The 17,802-nt window shown below is 30.0% G+C and overlaps 1 non-coding gene across 1 annotated transcript; it reads left to right on the top strand.

The window, feature by feature from the left end:
* The first annotated feature begins 17,497 nt into the window (after nucleotides 1-17,497).
* Nucleotides 17,498-17,581, top strand: LOC124897462. Its single transcript, XR_007054180.1, has one exon. It is a non-coding gene; the product is annotated as a small nucleolar RNA Z196/R39/R59 family (small nucleolar RNA).
* The last annotated feature ends 221 nt before the right edge of the window (nucleotides 17,582-17,802 follow it).

Below are 17,802 nucleotides of genomic sequence, written 5' to 3'. Positions count from 1 at the left end.
CCTAAACTGCAAGTCAAAATGCTCCTTAAGGCATGAGCTTAAACTACAACTCACTCCTAGCCCGCATGAGTCTAAACTTTGAACGACTCTCTCTGAAAAAAAATAAAAAATGAAAGAATTTTTTTTTTAAAAAAAAATAAATTAACTCATCATTCCTGAACTACATTGTGACTTGATCCTACGGAGGTACGTAGGCAGCTTAGAGTATTTTTACTCTAAGTTTAGTCGTATGAGTTAAAAAAAATGTGTGTCATTACTTGAGCAAGGTAATAACACTTTGAATTGACATGGATATCACATGAGGATAGACTTTCCTTCGTTAAGTTTACCGCAGACGTTCAAAGGTGAAAAGATCAGCAAGGTAAAGTGGATTTTGATAATATATTTGAATAAATTCGTATAGGTGAACACCAGTATTTTGACATATGTGGTAGATCTTAGAGACTTCTCCGGAATAAAAAAAGATGGCTCATAATTCAAAGGTTCCTATGCCAAGTTATGAATTTTTCATCATAGCCGCTCAAAGTTGCAAAATAGGCCATCAGATTCCGAACTAAGTTGATTTTGATGTTGTATATGTATGAATTGATAAATACATTGAGTGTGATTTTTATATTCGTTGTATCTCTGCGAATCTACCTTTCAACAAAAAAAATGGTACTTGATTCTGATACTCCTACGTTGAGATACAGAATTAATCGTGACGCTGCGCAAAGATGATAAAACTAGCGAACCAAGATTAGAGGATCGGTTTTGGGGAAATATCTGGGATGGTTTGGGGGTAATATGATTATGATTCCCATATGAAACGCAGCTCTATGAGTCTAGTTTCCAACGTAAAAAATGGCTCCTGATTTCGATACTCCTACGTCATGATACGAAATTTATCGTGACGCTGCGCAAAGCTGATTAAACTAGCAAACCAAGATTAGAGGATCATTTTTTGGGCAATATCTTGGACGATTTGGGTGCAATCTAATTGTGATTGCTATGTGACATGTATCTCTACGAGTCTAGTTTCTAACGCAAAAAATGACTCCTAATTTTGATATTCCTAAGTCAAAATATGAAATTTATCGTGACACTATGCAAAGCTGATAAAACAGACGTATCGGGACATTGAATTTCATTTTTATGAATCAAATCACTCATATTTTTGTTCTCCTATCGGAGAATAAATTTTTTGTGAACGTGGGCCTATACATGCTCACTGATGCTAAAAAGAGGAACTTGCAACATCGTCAAAGATGAAATCAGATCATTCCAAGTCACTTTCTTATCAAGCAGTAAGGACGCAATGCACCAAATAGTTCAACATCAATCATGTCGACCTGTTTGGTCAGACATCAAGACCATTTGCATAAACCTGCACAAAAAGAATGAAGGTGGAACACATCTACAGTGTTGATAGGATGAAGCTTGTTGATTTTATTCGAATTGATGCCAACTATGTGAAACTTCAATCCTTCAATAAGTGTCGGTACAAAAGGCACGATGCTTCGACGTGGCATGATCAACATTGGGAGAAACATATCAGTTTAGTTCGTCATGACTGATATCGGTGTTGATTAGCATGAAATTTGATTTTCAACTATTGATCTTCTATGTCGAGATGCAAGGAGTTTTCTATGCCAAGATTTAAGGAAATAGACATAAATTTTATAGCTAAAGATAGAAAAGATTTGCTCCGAGTGTCCGTTTCCCAGTCGTAAGAGGAAATATTGCTCGTCAAATCCTCAAGAAAATGGGTGAAGCACCTAGTTGTTGATCATTGAAAACTGTGACTCGAAAAACGATGCCTCAAGTGGTTCCTAACCAATCATCTAGACAATGTTTGTGTATGCTTGGTGTGATATCGACGCCACTTGCATTTTTTGATGAACCTAAAAAAAAAAAAAGCAAAGATGAGTGATCACGAACATGCTATCTGGAGTCATGACATGACAACTTATAGCGTCAACTTCAAAAATTGATTTTCATCAATACAGAATGAGTTTAACATTGATTTTTGGCTATGACGCAGCAGTACAAGTCTAATCTCTTCATATCTAAGTCATTCAACATTTGGACATTCCTACAGTCAAATATGATTTTTACTCTGCGAGTGTTTGAAGTTGAAAATTAGGAAAGACACTCCATGTACTTCTTCAGTCAATGTTGCGAAGAGGTTGTATACTTTACGTGATGTCCACCAATGCTGCCAAAAAGTTTTAGGTGCACCAGCAGTGTGTTCCAAATACATGGTCACAAAGAGGCCAAGGGATGTCTTTGCAAGGGTTACGGATTTCAAAACATCGTGGTTGATGTGATTTCACAACATCTCTTTGTATAGAGGCTCCTATGAAGAATTTTTAGTTTGTTTACAAGGAATGTTGTGGTGAAATTAGAAGATGAGATTCCATGGGAATTTCAAATTGCCAATCAGTTGAAAAATTACCATATTGAGGAGATTTCTTTGGAGATAACTTAAATTCTTTCTTGAAATCAAAAGGAAAGTTAATATTTTTCCTTTGGTACATGAAACCAAAAGAAAAGTTAATATATTCTTTCAGTACAAAAAGATCAAGTCAATTTTTTTACTTCATACGTGCAATATGTCAAGTGAGGAAGTTGTATTGATCCTTTTAATTCAAATACATTGAGAAGGTCACATTGTTGTGCAAGTAAAAACTACTTAAATAAATATTACGGTGGTGATTTCTCATGTTCATACTTATCCAAGAAGAGTTAAAAAAAAATCAAGTTGGTCATTTTTTTTAATACTCTTGAAATACTATCGAGTTTGTACTCGATTGTGGACGAAAAATGAGGATCACCCCAAATAAATCATTGGTTGCTTTGACGAAGACTTTCACGACATGAAAGTTCCTGGAGGAAACTTTAGTTAGACCACTCGCAAGTATTGGTCTAACTAGGATGCACCGATGAGAAACAAATAACTTTGAAGTCACGAGAATGAAAACACATTCATGAGTACTTCAAGTCTCGCCGCCAAGTTTCGGCAAGCCTACACGTCAACCAACCTTGAAGTAGGGGGCATCTGTAGATACGTAAAATTTATTCGATCAAATAAATTTATATAAAATTTGAATTTGACCCATATTTTATTGGGTCTAAAATTATTTTGGGCTAAAAAAAGTAATAAGCCCATTTTATTCCTCATCAAGGTCCATCTCACCTTGAAGCCCAAACTCATCAAGTGACGTGGCATCCCAGCCAAATCCAAGACCAAAGAGACGCCGCCACATGTATAAATGATGTGAAAATCTCACTCAAATTCAACAATCAGTCAAAAGGCGCCAAGTGTTTCAAATGACATGTTTTTGGTCAATCACAAGCAACTAGGCCTACCCTCTACAACTATAAATAGGGGGTAACATAACATTCTAGGGGGAGGGGGAAGGAGATTCTCAAAAGGGAAATTCTGATAAGAAGACTTTGACAAACATTGACAACATCGGCATTGACTTTCAAGTTCTTGGAAGGAGGAATCAACGGAGTTCTGCCCGGAGATTATTCCAAAGCGACAAAATACTTTCCGACATCCCCGACGATTGAAATACGTCTCTAGGAGTCCAAATCATCCAACGATTCGAGATACACTCTACAAAAGGCCCTTGAATCATTTTTAAGTTTAGGAGAGAAGAATCAAGAAAGTCACGGAATTGTACTCACAAGATTCATCAATAACAAATATTTTTTTATTTTATGTTATTTATTTTTATTTGCAGTTAATTTTCAGTACTATGAAAATATGTTACGAACAAACTTGAAAATGTTAAATGTCAAAATTTTAAAATTTCATAAATTTTATTATCAAATAAATATTTAAATATAAATTTTCAAAAACTATTCTCAGAATTTGCGGTCAAAGGCTAACTTTTAAAGTATCTCAATTGGCCTGAAATTTTCTTAGTTTTTAAAGAAAATGGTTAGTTTATCATTATTACTAGGTACTAGATATTGAGGAGTTCGTGAGATAATTTTTTTATTAATATTTTTAAATATTTTAAGTTTTTAACTATATTAATTTATAATACTTTTGACGTAATATTTAAATAATATATATAAACTCTTTCTTCTAATTTTTGTGATATTGACTCAATTAAACTTTTGTAACATTTTAAGTTGTTAAGTGATTTAAAATAAAAGTTAATTATTGTAAATTAGAGTATTGTTTTCTTTGTCCCAATTTAAGTGTCACTAATATAATTTTGAGAGTTCACCAATTTACGCCTTTAAATATTTTAGGTTATTGGTTATTGTAATTTGTAATTTTTCAAAATTCTTTTTAAATGTGTAACAAATTAAAAAAAGTAAGATAAATAAATTAAAACGGAGAAAACATAAAAAGGAGTCAAAGAAATAGCCAATGACATTACGCCAAAGCAGAGACATATTGGCCTGCGTTTGGCACAATTTCATTAATTTCTCTGCCTTTTAAGAATAGATATTCAAAATTGAATAAATACAAACCAAGTAAAAATCTCAACTTATATAAGTGACAACCAAGTAAAATTCTGATTTTTCACCTTTATTCTTAACGGAGTAATATATCCGATAATAAATTTTGGCTAAAATAAAAAGTTAGAATAATAAATTTAAATCTTTTTTTTGTTTGTTTGTTTATAAAGAATTTAGATAAGTAAAATCCATTGGCTTTACGTTGATTTCGTTAGTGATGAAGGTAAATACGATGTTATTTACTTGTATCAAGAACCAAACTTAAATAATTTTGAATAGTACTATAGGGATGAATTTATATCATTTTCTTAATTTCTAAATAAAATTATGTACTCTTTTTGTTTGTTTTTATTTGTCACTTATTTCTAAAATGAATTTTCGATTTTACTTGTTACTTTTGATATATTAAGAAAAAAGTAAAATAAATTTTTATTTTACTTCTTAACATTAATGACTTGGGCTCATTTGTTTGCACTTAATGAAAATCTGAATCTAAATGGTTCAAACTTTAGACCATTAAGTGCATTTATATTTTTCAAGATTTTAGCTCTTAATAGGTCTGAATAGGTTTTTAATCATTCAGATCTTGAATCAAGTCTTAATAGGTCTGAAAAGATATTTTGGTGTTAGATAATATTCACCGCCACTTTGTTCATAATCATCAATCACCACCACTAACCACCTTTGTCACCGTCACCATTATCAACCACCACTCACCAATCACTTTCACTATCACAACCACCATCGACAACAAATTTCGCTGCCAACCACTATTGTCAATCGCTACCACACCTACTACCTTTATTATTATAATTATATTCACCACCACCACTGGCAATAGAACCACCATCATCAACCACTACCGGTCAATCCCTACTATCGACTAACTCATCTATCACAACTAGCACCACCACTAACTACCACTAATATATCACGACCTCCACACATTCTTCAACCGTTACCATCATTGTCACTAATAACGCCGCCTCTACCGGCACTTCAACAACTATCATTGTTACAATTTAGCTCTACTAACAGCCATCTCCAACATTACAACTAACAACATCTCCTACTAGAATCAACACATCGTCAACCATCATGCATTCATTTTTCAGCCGTCACAATCAACACCTCTAGCTACTACCATCAAGCAACGTCACATCACAACCACCACCATTATTATCAACCGCCACCATCATAACAGTCACTACAATACCAATCATCACATCTATCGCCACCAACATTACTAATTTCTAACATCAATCATTGTCACCGCAACCACCATAATAAACTATCTCCACTATCACTAACAAACGTAAATATATTTTTTCAATCAAATAATAATTTTGTTGTATTAAATTATATATTTTTCTAACATATAGTTTGTTTTTAATTTGAATTGTATTATTTTATTTTATTATATATACAAGTAAAATTTTTTACACATTCAGATGTTGAAAAATAAATAGTATTAATCATTTAATTTTCAGATCTAAAGACAACATCTTAATCATTCAGATGTGCATTCAGATTCAGACGTCTGAATCTTAAAAAAAATAAATGCAACCTTATTCTCTAAATTGTTTTTAAGACATAGTACTGCAACATATCAATAAATAATATGATGGTAACATAATTATACTAAGGGAAAATGATCTGCACCTAAACTTTGCAAAAATGTTCAAATATACCTTCCGTTAAAAGTTTAGTTCACCAATACTTTTGTCGTCAAAGTCTTGGGTCATATATAATACCCATGTTGCCAAGTTTTAAGTCATATATACTCCTATTGTCAAGTTTATGATCATATATACCCCTGTTGTCGTTAATTATTTTGCTAAAACTTTTCAACCCCCTTTTTTTTTTTTTAGAAATCATATTTTCCACATCACTTTTTAATTGTCACATCACATATAATTAAACCCACTTCTTCTATACATTAACCATCAGTCAAATGCTCTCATCTACCTCACAGTCTCTTTGATTTTTTTTTATTTTGCCGAAATTCCTTTGTTGTGTTTTTTGGTTCTTGCATAACCCCAAGAATCATAATAAAAAAAATGAAAAAAGTCAAGAATATCACATAGAAACTCTATGCACAATTGCGAAGAAAATCAAGAATTAAAGTTCTTACCAACTGCAAATTATTTTAGTATCATATCAATCGACTCCATCTTTTGCACCACCATTAATTCTAACATCAAGAATAAGAAGAATAAAAAAAATCCAAGTGAGAAATTGAGATGTAGAAATGTAGAAGAGGCAGGCCATATAGAGACAATAAAAGCAAGTTGTCAATTAAGATGATATCTTCTATACGTACGTACGTATGTATGTATGTATGTATAAAACGAACGGTTACGCAAGAATTTGAAAATATAATAAAAGAATTTCGGTAAATTAGAGAAAATCCAAAGAAATTGTGAGGTAAATGAGAGCATCTGACTGTCGTTTCATATGTAAAAGAAGGGGTGAATTTAATTATATATGATGTGACAATAGAAAAATAATGTGACAAATATAATTTCTTACGAAAAAAGAAGGAAAAGGGGATTGGGAAATTCTAGCAAAGCAATTAACGACAACAGGGTATATATGATCCAAAACTTAGCAACAGGGGTATATATGACCCAAAACATGATAATTGGGATATATATGGACCAAAACTTGGACAGTAAGGACATTGGTGAGCTAAATTTTTAACGGAGAATATATCTGAATATTTTCACAAAATTTAGGGACATATTTGATTTTTTTCCTTATATTAATAATTATTTTTTAATAAATATATTAAGTTAAAATGTGACAAGTAAACGAGAGCATTTGATTCATCATTCATGAAATAGTAATTGGCACGGACATTTACATCATTTGGTACGTTTAAGGTGCGGGAAAACGGAGCCAAATTCAATGGATGTGTGCTAACGATGTTAAAAATCATTGGACTCAAGAAAGTTTTGGGTGTTTGTGACTGTGTGTGTTGGGATTAGGGAGAGGAGGGGGTGGGGGGGCTAGCCCTATGTGGCTGTGCTCTAGGATTCACATAATTTTTTTTTTAAAAAAAAAATATTTTCACAATATAGTATTTTTGTGAAGTTTAATTAATTTATATTTACATTTCGTTGGGTTGATTTTTGGAACAACATTTCCACTAGAAATTTGTTCGTTTTTAAGATTTAAATTCAACATCTCTAATTCAAAGTGAAAGAAAATAATTAGTCAAAGAGTATAACTGAGTTGAAGTAGGATTAGAGTTGGACCACTACATAGATTTGTTATATGATTAGCAATCGGATTGTCTCATTCCATATGATTCTATTAGCTACGCAGTATCCCGGGTGAAAAATGTAATTTGACTCACATTTTGTATTAATAGCAATATTAAGCATGATAATTCTGTTATAATTTATGTGGTATTTCTTGTTTTCCGAAATCTAAATATATAAGATGATAAAATAAAAATTAAATGTATTTTTCTAATCAATTGACCCAGAAAAGCTTGCTGCTTATATTACTTTTTATATATTTTTAATATTTAAATATTTGTTTTAAAATCATGAGTTAATGTTGTTAGAGTTTTTGCCCTGATTTTATTACTATATTTAAGTTTTAATTTTTCTTAGAAGGAAAATAAAAGTTACCATAATTACTTTTACTTTTTCTGAAAGAAAAAATATAATTCTTTTCCATATTTGGCAAACCTCTTTCTTGAAGAAAATGTTTTGGACATCTATTTCTTATAATATAATAACACATCAGCATCCACAATGTAGTCATCAAAGAGTCTGATAGCATCCACAATGTAGTCATCAAAGAGTCTGGTTTAGGGGGAGATTTCTCTCAATATGTTTAATATTTTTTTAATATTAGGTTTTATATGTAGGTCAATTGGCCAAATCATATAATAATATTATATTTTTAGTATTGTTTTCTTTGTCGTCTGAATTAGCACCACGATAGTTTGTAACTATTAGCTTCCGCATGACGCCCTCTCGATTTCGAATCCAACAGATGTAACCCCCAGTTTAGCTTTAAAAAAAAGGTCAAATTACATTTTGGGAAGTAAAAAATATCATACAAATTGAAATGGATAGAGTAACATGTTGGTAATTTAGTGAATTTGAAAAAGTTTTAAACTAGAATAATGTTAAACATTTTACACTAAAACAAACAAAAAAAATCGTGCAGAATTCATAAATAACATTAAATTTCTCAAAACTTGAAAATGTGATCTTAAATTCATGTCAAGCGCCTACTACAAAGAGTGTTTTCATTTTACTTTTAACTTTTTTTTACTTTTATTATTTACTTATCAATTTCGTGCCTATTTCATAAACAAACGACTAGTTTTAAATAAAAATTTGCAATTGTAAATTTGTAATATCAAATCCCAAGCCAAAGGCCTACTACAAAGAGTGTTCATTGTACGTTTTTTTTTCTTCTTCTTTGGTAGAATCTACTTTATCCTTGGTACTTAAATGTCTATCATAGAAGTAGAAAAATGATGGACTAGTAATAAAAAGTTAATAAGAAAATCAACATAAACATACACTTTAGCTTATCATATTTACACAAATTTTATTTTTATAAAGTAATTACAAAAATCTTAATTAATTATGTATCTTCTTTGGATATATCGGGAGCTAATTATGTATCTCGATAAATAAAAAAAATAAAAATATATCGAGAGCTAATTATGTATCTTTACAAAGAGAAAAATATAACTTCGATGGATGTATGAAATCAAAATTTTCAATAATTGAACTCTAAATTGTCGAGTTTTATATTATTTGCCTAAAAACTTATATAGTCTGAGATGACAGGCACTGTACAAAAAGCCCATGCGAACTGAAACTAGTTAATTACCCCCTCATCAATTCTCACTTCTTCCTACTGGCCCCCATCCTTAAAATCTCACCATAATCATATTGTATAAAATTTGAGAAAATAACATAATCATACTTCTTTTAACTTATTATATTTATATAAATTTTTATTTTTATAGAGTAATCATAAAAATTTCAACAAATTATGTATCTTTATTTGATGAATTGAGAGTTAATTATGCATCTCAACAGATTTAAAATCAGAAAGAATATATCGGGAGCTAATTATGTATTTTTACAAAAAAAAATACAATGTATCTTCGTTGAATGTATTATGTATCATGACAGATCCAAAATCAAAAAGTGTATCCAAAGCTAATTTCTGTATCGGTACAAAGAAAAAATATATCTTCATTGGATGTATCGAAAGCTAATTATGTATCTCGGCAAATTCAAAATTAAAATTTTTAGTAATTATGTAAAATATTGAGATAGTAATCAAAATCTAAACTGTCGAAATTTATGTTATTTCATCATAAAATTTTGAATTGCATATCTGACACCATCTCATCCCCGCCTCCCTTTTTTTGATGACTCGAATTTACAATTTTAAACTTGGAGATGAAGGGTGCTTACCGTTCGAGTAATCCCTCTTGTTACTTCCTCTTCCTTCAATTATTGAGGTACATAAGATTTAAAAAATCAAGAGAATTTTAAAATTTTGTCATAAGATAGCACTATAAATGTGTCCATGTATATAAATTTCTTAATACAAATATAGAGTTTGCAATAAAAATCTCAATTTGATCGAACTCGTATATGACCTCTTACCTTCCCATGATCTTAATATATTATCAAAATCTTTGTGACCGTAAAAAAAGGGACAATTCGTTTGCAATTGATATTCACATCAAATTAAATTAATTATGATTGAGAAAAATGGGTCTTTTATAAAATATAAATGCATACTATCATACATCTAGCTTGCCTCCGTTACCCTATAAAAGTATGTCGTTAAAAAATTAAAATTTAAACAAATTTTATATTAAAAAATAATAAAAAAAAAAAGTATGAGGTAAAATTGAACTTACTCCTATGACAGTCTCAGCCCTATTGAGTAAAACATAAATGCGAATAATTCTGCAGATATTATGTTATGTCATGTGTAGTAAATAGTGGTCCCTGAACAATATAGATTTTACAGTTATTGAAAGGCCTATTTTAGGTTTGGTTAGGTTGGTCACATTAATTTACACATTGCGAGGTACCTTGAAAACAAATGTATTTTTGTTTTTCTTAATTTTAATTTTTAGGGACCACTAATATCTCTTCCTTAAATTATTTGGTCCAAAATTTGGTCAATATTCTCAAACATTTAGGCTCGATTTCGCCCTGAAAATAATAATTTTTCAAACTTAGAGTTGGAGTTGGTGTTGTGTTTGATCATAATTATAAATTAGAGTTGTTTTTGAAGTTTTGTAATAGAAATAGGAGTGAGACAAGTTTACTTTATTTCATTTTAAAAAAAAAAATAATTTTCACTAAAGTGAAATAATTTTTATGTCCAAACACTACTATTTTCACCAATTTCATTAAAATGAAGTAATTTTTGGAAAAAAAGTTAAAAAAATATTCCTTGGCCAAACGTCTACTTAGTCTTCGGGGATCCGTAGACACACTCAAGCTAATTTATCCATCCATCAATAATTGTTTATTATTGATTTAACACACAGAGTAAAAAATAAGTAAATGATAAAATAATTTTATTATATTATACTTTAAATATAATAAAAGTAATATTTTAAAAAATATCAGTAAATTATATTTAATGTTAAGAATAAAATAAGTAAATTATTTCTTAATTTTTTAAACTGAACAAACATTGTTAAACATATATTTTTAATTATATTATTCTTAAAAATGAACTTCGCAAAAAACGTTAATTGGATAAATGTGAGCAATATGTGGCAATTTTATCAAAGTTACGTAAAGACTAGTCACAACAAATTTGAAGGATATCCTATCACTTACTCCCTCTATTTCGTTTTAATTGATCCTCTTTCTAAAAATATTTGTTTCAATTTGGTTGTTCCTTTTGATGAATTAAGTGTATTTTTATATTATTTCAATATTACCCTCAACATTAATTGACTAAAAAGTATATTTACTCAAATTTATATTTTCAAAGTATAATTAATAAGGCTAATTTGGTAGGACCAACTATTTTAAAACGGAGGGAGTAGAAATTTACCATTTGCGGAAAACAATCCACGACTTGAATGGTCAAACTGCCATTAGAATTGTTGCAATTTGTACACTAATTGTTTCGAAACTATGTACTAACATGTGAATGTCTAATTAAATAGTACTTATAATTGTTAAGAATTCATATACTTCGACCAATAACAAAGTTAGATCCGCCCAATTAAAAGGCTCATTCGAAATATAACTAAATAAATAAAAGCATATTATTTTTATCATGACATCTTAAAGTTTTCGATTAGATTAGCACAATCCAATGAAGAGCTTTTCTCTTCATGTATCTGAGGATGAATAATGATTAATGATTTCACTTGTCTTCGACGTGATTAAAATGTTTAATTTACCGGTTGATTGATGATGCACATACTTAATTCACTTGAGCAAGATTCACTTGTTTTTTTCCATGACTATTCATTTTCATCTTTGGACCTTTTACAACAAAATACAATCAGATTATTTGAAAAACAAATAACAATTTCTCTTCAATACAGAAAACCAATTGTTTAAAAGCCATATTTAAATTCACACAAACAAATGGAATATATTGAGATATGAGTATATATTAATGTTATATTACTATTTTTCTCTACTATTATCTAATTTTTGATTTCATTATTACTTGTTGTTTTCTTTTTGTAGTTGCTTTTATTTTTTTCTCCATTATTTTTAATATGATATCTTCTTTATTGTGATTCATTTTATACCTAATTTGATATACTTTAATTGAGCGGAGAGTCTATTATAAATATATAATCTCTCCATCTTCACAAGAGCGACACAAGACTGTGTACACATTACTCTCCTCGTAATAGAATATATTTTATGATTTGTTTGATTTAAGACACCTATTGAAAAAAAAAAAAAAAAAAAACTAGGACACTATTGTGATGATTAAAACTTCCATTAACATATAAACACGTGTTTACAAGAGTATTATTGGAGACAATGCATGAGAATGATATGTTACTCCTAACACAATGCGTAGACAGAATGAAATACGCAACCGAACGAATTCATTAACAAATTACTCAAGTCATGCATACCTAACTGTTAATATAATGGATAATTAAGTGTATGTTAGCATAAAGTTTCTATATATCACCGTATCAAAAGTTACAATTGATAATATTAAAATTGTAGAATGTAATGATATATATTTTTTTAATTAAGTCTATCAAACAAGCGTCATATTCGATCATAATTTCAGATCATCCAGCTCCCTAGTTGGCCTCGTCAAAATCAAGATATTTGCGTTACTCAATACTCAATAGTAAGTAATATTATGAACTTTTACTTTCTCAAAAAGGGTGGGTTTCCATTTATACAAGCAAAATCCTATTTTAGGATGAGGAGACTTGAAGAGGGTCAAACCTAGAGGTCATTTTCCTTCATTGAACCAACCTAAAGTTATAAGTAAATGACTAACTAGTGTTTAATCTAGTGAAACATCATACGTAGGCTTACGTCCTGTTTCATTTCTACTACAATAATTGCTCCTCACTGTTCTATACAAACAGTCAGACATATATATTGTTACCCTTTTTAGTTCATATATTATATAGGCTTATTGTGAAAATTTACTTAGACTCCTCAACTAAGGCCTGTTCCTATCAGACCCCTAAATCCCTCGAATTCTGTTCCAATTAGACATTTTTTTCCCTATTAGCAAAAAGCTCAAAGTGTGTGCTGCACACATGCGATGACGTGGCAAAACGAGCTAATTGGAAGCTAACATGTGGCATTGTAGTCCAATAATTATTAAAAATTAATTATATTTTTTTAAAAAAAGTATATAAAAATGGCATTGAGGAAATTATTAAAAAATAAATCTAAAATTATTTAAAAAATAAAAATAAAAAATGATTATTTTTTAAAAATTATAAAAAAAAATTAAAAATGAAATAAATTATTAAAAAATTATTTTTTAAAAAAAATTATAATTTTTTTTTTAAAATGTAAATAAAAAATGGCATTGAGGATATAAATTATGAAAAAATAATTATAAAATTATTTTAAAAATAAAAATAAAAAATTGATTATTTAAAAAAAATTATAAAAAATTTTAAAAAATGAAATAAATTATTAAAAAATTATTTAAAAAATATTTATTAAAAAAAATTATAAAACTTTTTAAAATGAAAATAAAAAATGGCTTTGAGGATCCAAATTATGAAAAAATAATTATAAAATTATTTAAAAAATAAAAATAAAAAACTAATTATTAAAAGGAAATTATAAAAAAATTTAAAAGATGAAAATAAAAAACAGGTTTTTTTTTAAATTCAATTTTATTAAAAATAAAGAAATTGGGGCCCTCTAATGCTTTTTGGGGCCTTTAGTGTTTAAAAAAAAGATTGTTATTAAAAATTTTTTGGAGCCCTCAATGTCACTTGACATCTTTTTATTCGTAAATTAGTAAAAAACTGCTCCTCACGCGTCTCTCATGATGGCATTGCACGCGCAGTGCCACATAGGCAAAAAATGCCCAATTGGAAAAAAATTCGGGGGGTTTAGGGGTGTGATAGGAACAGGCCTTAGTTTAGGGGTCTAAATGAATTTTCGCAACAGGTTTAAGTGTCTATCGATACCTTTGACCTATTGTATATTTATTCGCTATTATTTTTAGTTTAATCAATTGGCTGAACTCCAACGGCTATTCATGTTAAGTCTCCTTTTAAGTAAGAGAGTAGCTTAAAATTTACCCTTGGCATTTACGTTAATTGAATGTTGTATGCAGAGAGAATAGTTAGTTGGTCCAAATATACTTGACTTTATAAGATACACTATCAGTAACATTATAACATGACCGTCCATGGGATAAAACAGTAAAAAGTTAAACATGTATGTGTAATGAAATAGAGAGATAGACGTATCTATGTCTTTGCCTTGCACTGTGAAGACATGAATAGGACCAGAGAAAAGAAAATTTGTGTGTTGATTATATTGCATGCTTCCATGCAATGTGTGTACGCCTATTGTGTATTATCTTCAAAGAAATCTCACATCAAAAACTGACCCTTTGCTATACTTTTTGCCTACACCACACGTATTGCATGCCTTCTGCTGGTAAATTATTTTATATATGTTCCCTCTAAAGAGAGAGGGAGGATATTTTTATGAGAGATTTTGCTCTCTATTGTAAATATTGCTCTACTTATCTAACTTAATGTTGAAGTAACCAGTGAAGTTGATGTCATGTAATTCAGAAGTTGTGGAAACAATCTTTTATAAAGATGTAAAATAAAGTTGCGTACAATTTTATCTTTTTTTCAAAATTAATTACAGGTGATATGATAAAATCACGACTGAAACAACGATGCAGACATGTCTTAAATGACCTATAAAAATGATATAATGAAATTACTATAAAAAAATAATTGTGAAAAAATTTAAATAGGTCTCATATAAGACATCAAGTAGAAATAAAACGTCAATAATTAATTTATCATTTTATATTCAATTTATTATCTTTATTAAATGTTATGAATTATTTTATACTTAAATGACTTTTAATAATTAATTAGGAATGATATAGTAAAATAACGATTGAAGCAATTGAAGCAGACAACACAAACAGACACGTCGAAGAAGCAACTAAAGCAGACAACACAAACAGACACGTCGAAGAGGTGCTTCTTATTGCCATTTATAAGTAAGTAAAATATTTGGAATTCAATAAATAAAAAGGATTGTGGAAGAGAATATAGAACTAAATATCGTAATTCAACCTCTGCCAAATGTTGATGAGAGGTCAATTGATTTCTATTTATGTTTTGTACTAATATCTAATTATTTTTGTTCAAATTATAATTTTGGATTGATTCCTTAATATCTATTAGATATAGATTTTTCTTCCTAATTTACTTATCATAAGCCAATAAGAATTCAAAGACCCCTTTACCTACCTTGTTCTTTCGGTTGAAATTTCTAGAAATTTAGTGACGTGGCGTTCTAAGGATGCCAGGTGGCTATGACATGTCCAATTCAAAAATGAGATTTCTTACGAAATTGACTAAACATTAGGCACCAATATCATAACTGTCCAACATAACATGACAAATAATTGGTCCTTAATTGGTCGTGATATTATATTACTCCCTTCGTTTTAATTTATTTTTCGAATTTCAATTTAGTACGAAATTTTAAAAAGTAAAGAATAATTTTGATGATCTTGCACTAAGAATATACAAGAATAACAAAAATATCCTTTAATCTTCTGATCTTAAATGTGATACGTGAAAGAATTGAGATTAAAGAATTGCTAAAAAAAGTGATTTTTTTTTAAATGGACTAAAAACAAAAGTAGAACAAATAAATTAAAGCAGGGAAGTACTTGTATTGTGATGGAACTACTTTCTTCTTCTTCTTCATCATCTTCTTGTTCTTTCGGCATACTGTGAAGGCTAGGGGTGTGCATCGATTGGTTCAACTCGATTTTGTGCATTATCGATCCGATTTATAAATTTTTGATTTGTAAACAAGCTAAATCGATAATCGAACCAATAAGATATTCGTTATCAATTTTCAATTAATTAGTTTTTGATCTTTGTCGGTTCGGTTTTCGGTACTATCCTCATGTATAAAGTCTACACTAATTAAAAAAGTTAGAACAACTATAAAATATAAAAGACAATAAGGTATGTATATAAAATTTAAAACCACTATTATATAAGTGTGTATAAAAACGTAATTTTAATATAATCTCATTGGGTTATCGGTTTAACCATTAACCAAAACCTTAAAATCGGAAATCGAACCAATAACCACAACAACAACAACAACAGTCCCAGTGTATTCCCACAAAGTGAGGTTTGAGAAGGGTAAGATGTACGCAATCCATACCACTACCTCCACAGAAGTAGAGAGGCTGTTTTCGATAGACTCCCGGCTCAAGATAGAGAATAGTACACCAAGGCCGTAATGAAACATGAAACAGGATGGATGACATAGACGAAATAAGAAATAATAAACATAAAATACAAAATAAATAACAAAGCACTATGAAAATAAGCAAAATACTAGCAATTCAAAATAAAACATAAGAAAGAGGACACCCACCTAGTAGTAACACTACACTCCCAAACCAAAGACACCCACCACACCCAAACTCTCCAAACTAGAGGCTCCTACTCAAGGACACAAATCTAGGATTACTAACCCGGCTACACTAGCGCTCTTCTACCACCTTGCTACAATCCACACACTCACACTAGCTTTTTACCCTAATTCGCAACCTCCACACCTTCCTGTCAAGGGTCATGTCCTCAGTAAGTTGTAACTGCTCCATGTCGTGTCTAATCACCTCCCTCCAGTATTTCTTCGGCCTACCTCTACTCCTCCTGAAGTCATCCGAAGCTAGCCCCTCGCACCTCCGAACTGGGGCATCCGTGCCCCTCCTCATCACATGCCCAAACCATCTCAACCTTCCTTCTCGCATCCTGTCTTCCACCGAAGTCACTCTCACCTTCTCCTGGATAGTCTCATTCCTAACACTATCCCCTCTAGTAAGTCCACACATCCAACGCAGCATTCTCATTTTCGCCACCTTCAATCTTTGAATACGGGAGTTCTTGACTGGCCAACACTCAGCTCCGTATAGCATGGTCGTTTGGCCATAAGAAATTGTTAAAATTTACGAAATTATTAAAAAATCATTAACCCAATACCAATAAATTAGAGGCCGTTTGGCCATAAGAAATATTCTTTTTTTTCTGATTTTCTTTTCACTTTATTAAAGTTATGGGGTTTGGCCATGAAAATTTCAAAAATTATTTTGGAATTATTTTCTGAAAAGTGCAAACAGCTTTTTGTCGTTTTCACTATTTTCCAACTCCAATTTCAAGTTTTATTATTATTATTATTACATATAAGTATAACTTCAATTTTTTAAATTTTTACACAAAGCCCTCATAATGTTTAAAAAATTTTAAGTGTTTAGTCACTGATGCAATCAATGATGATTTTTTCCCATAATTATTGATTGAACATGATTAATACAAAAATATCACCATCTTTCGGCTGAGATTGCATCTAAGACATTTTTGCACTATCTTTCTTCAATTTTGTTTCAACTCTATCTTTCTTCAATTTTTGCATTTCGGCTGATTGAACATTTTTTGCATTATCTTTCTTCAATTTTTACATTTCGGCTATTGAACATTTTTGCATTATTTTTTTTCAATTTTGTTTCAACAGTTTGAGTTAAGTCTTGCAATTGGGAAAACTGGAAAGTTATTTGAGAACAAGCGGA

Source organism: Capsicum annuum, chromosome 3 (assembly GCF_002878395.1).
Source record: "Capsicum annuum cultivar UCD-10X-F1 chromosome 3, UCD10Xv1.1, whole genome shotgun sequence".
NCBI classification, from domain to species: Eukaryota; Viridiplantae; Streptophyta; class Magnoliopsida; order Solanales; family Solanaceae; genus Capsicum; species Capsicum annuum.
Note: the sequence above shows the minus strand (reverse complement) of the source record. Positions and strands in the feature narration are given on the sequence as shown.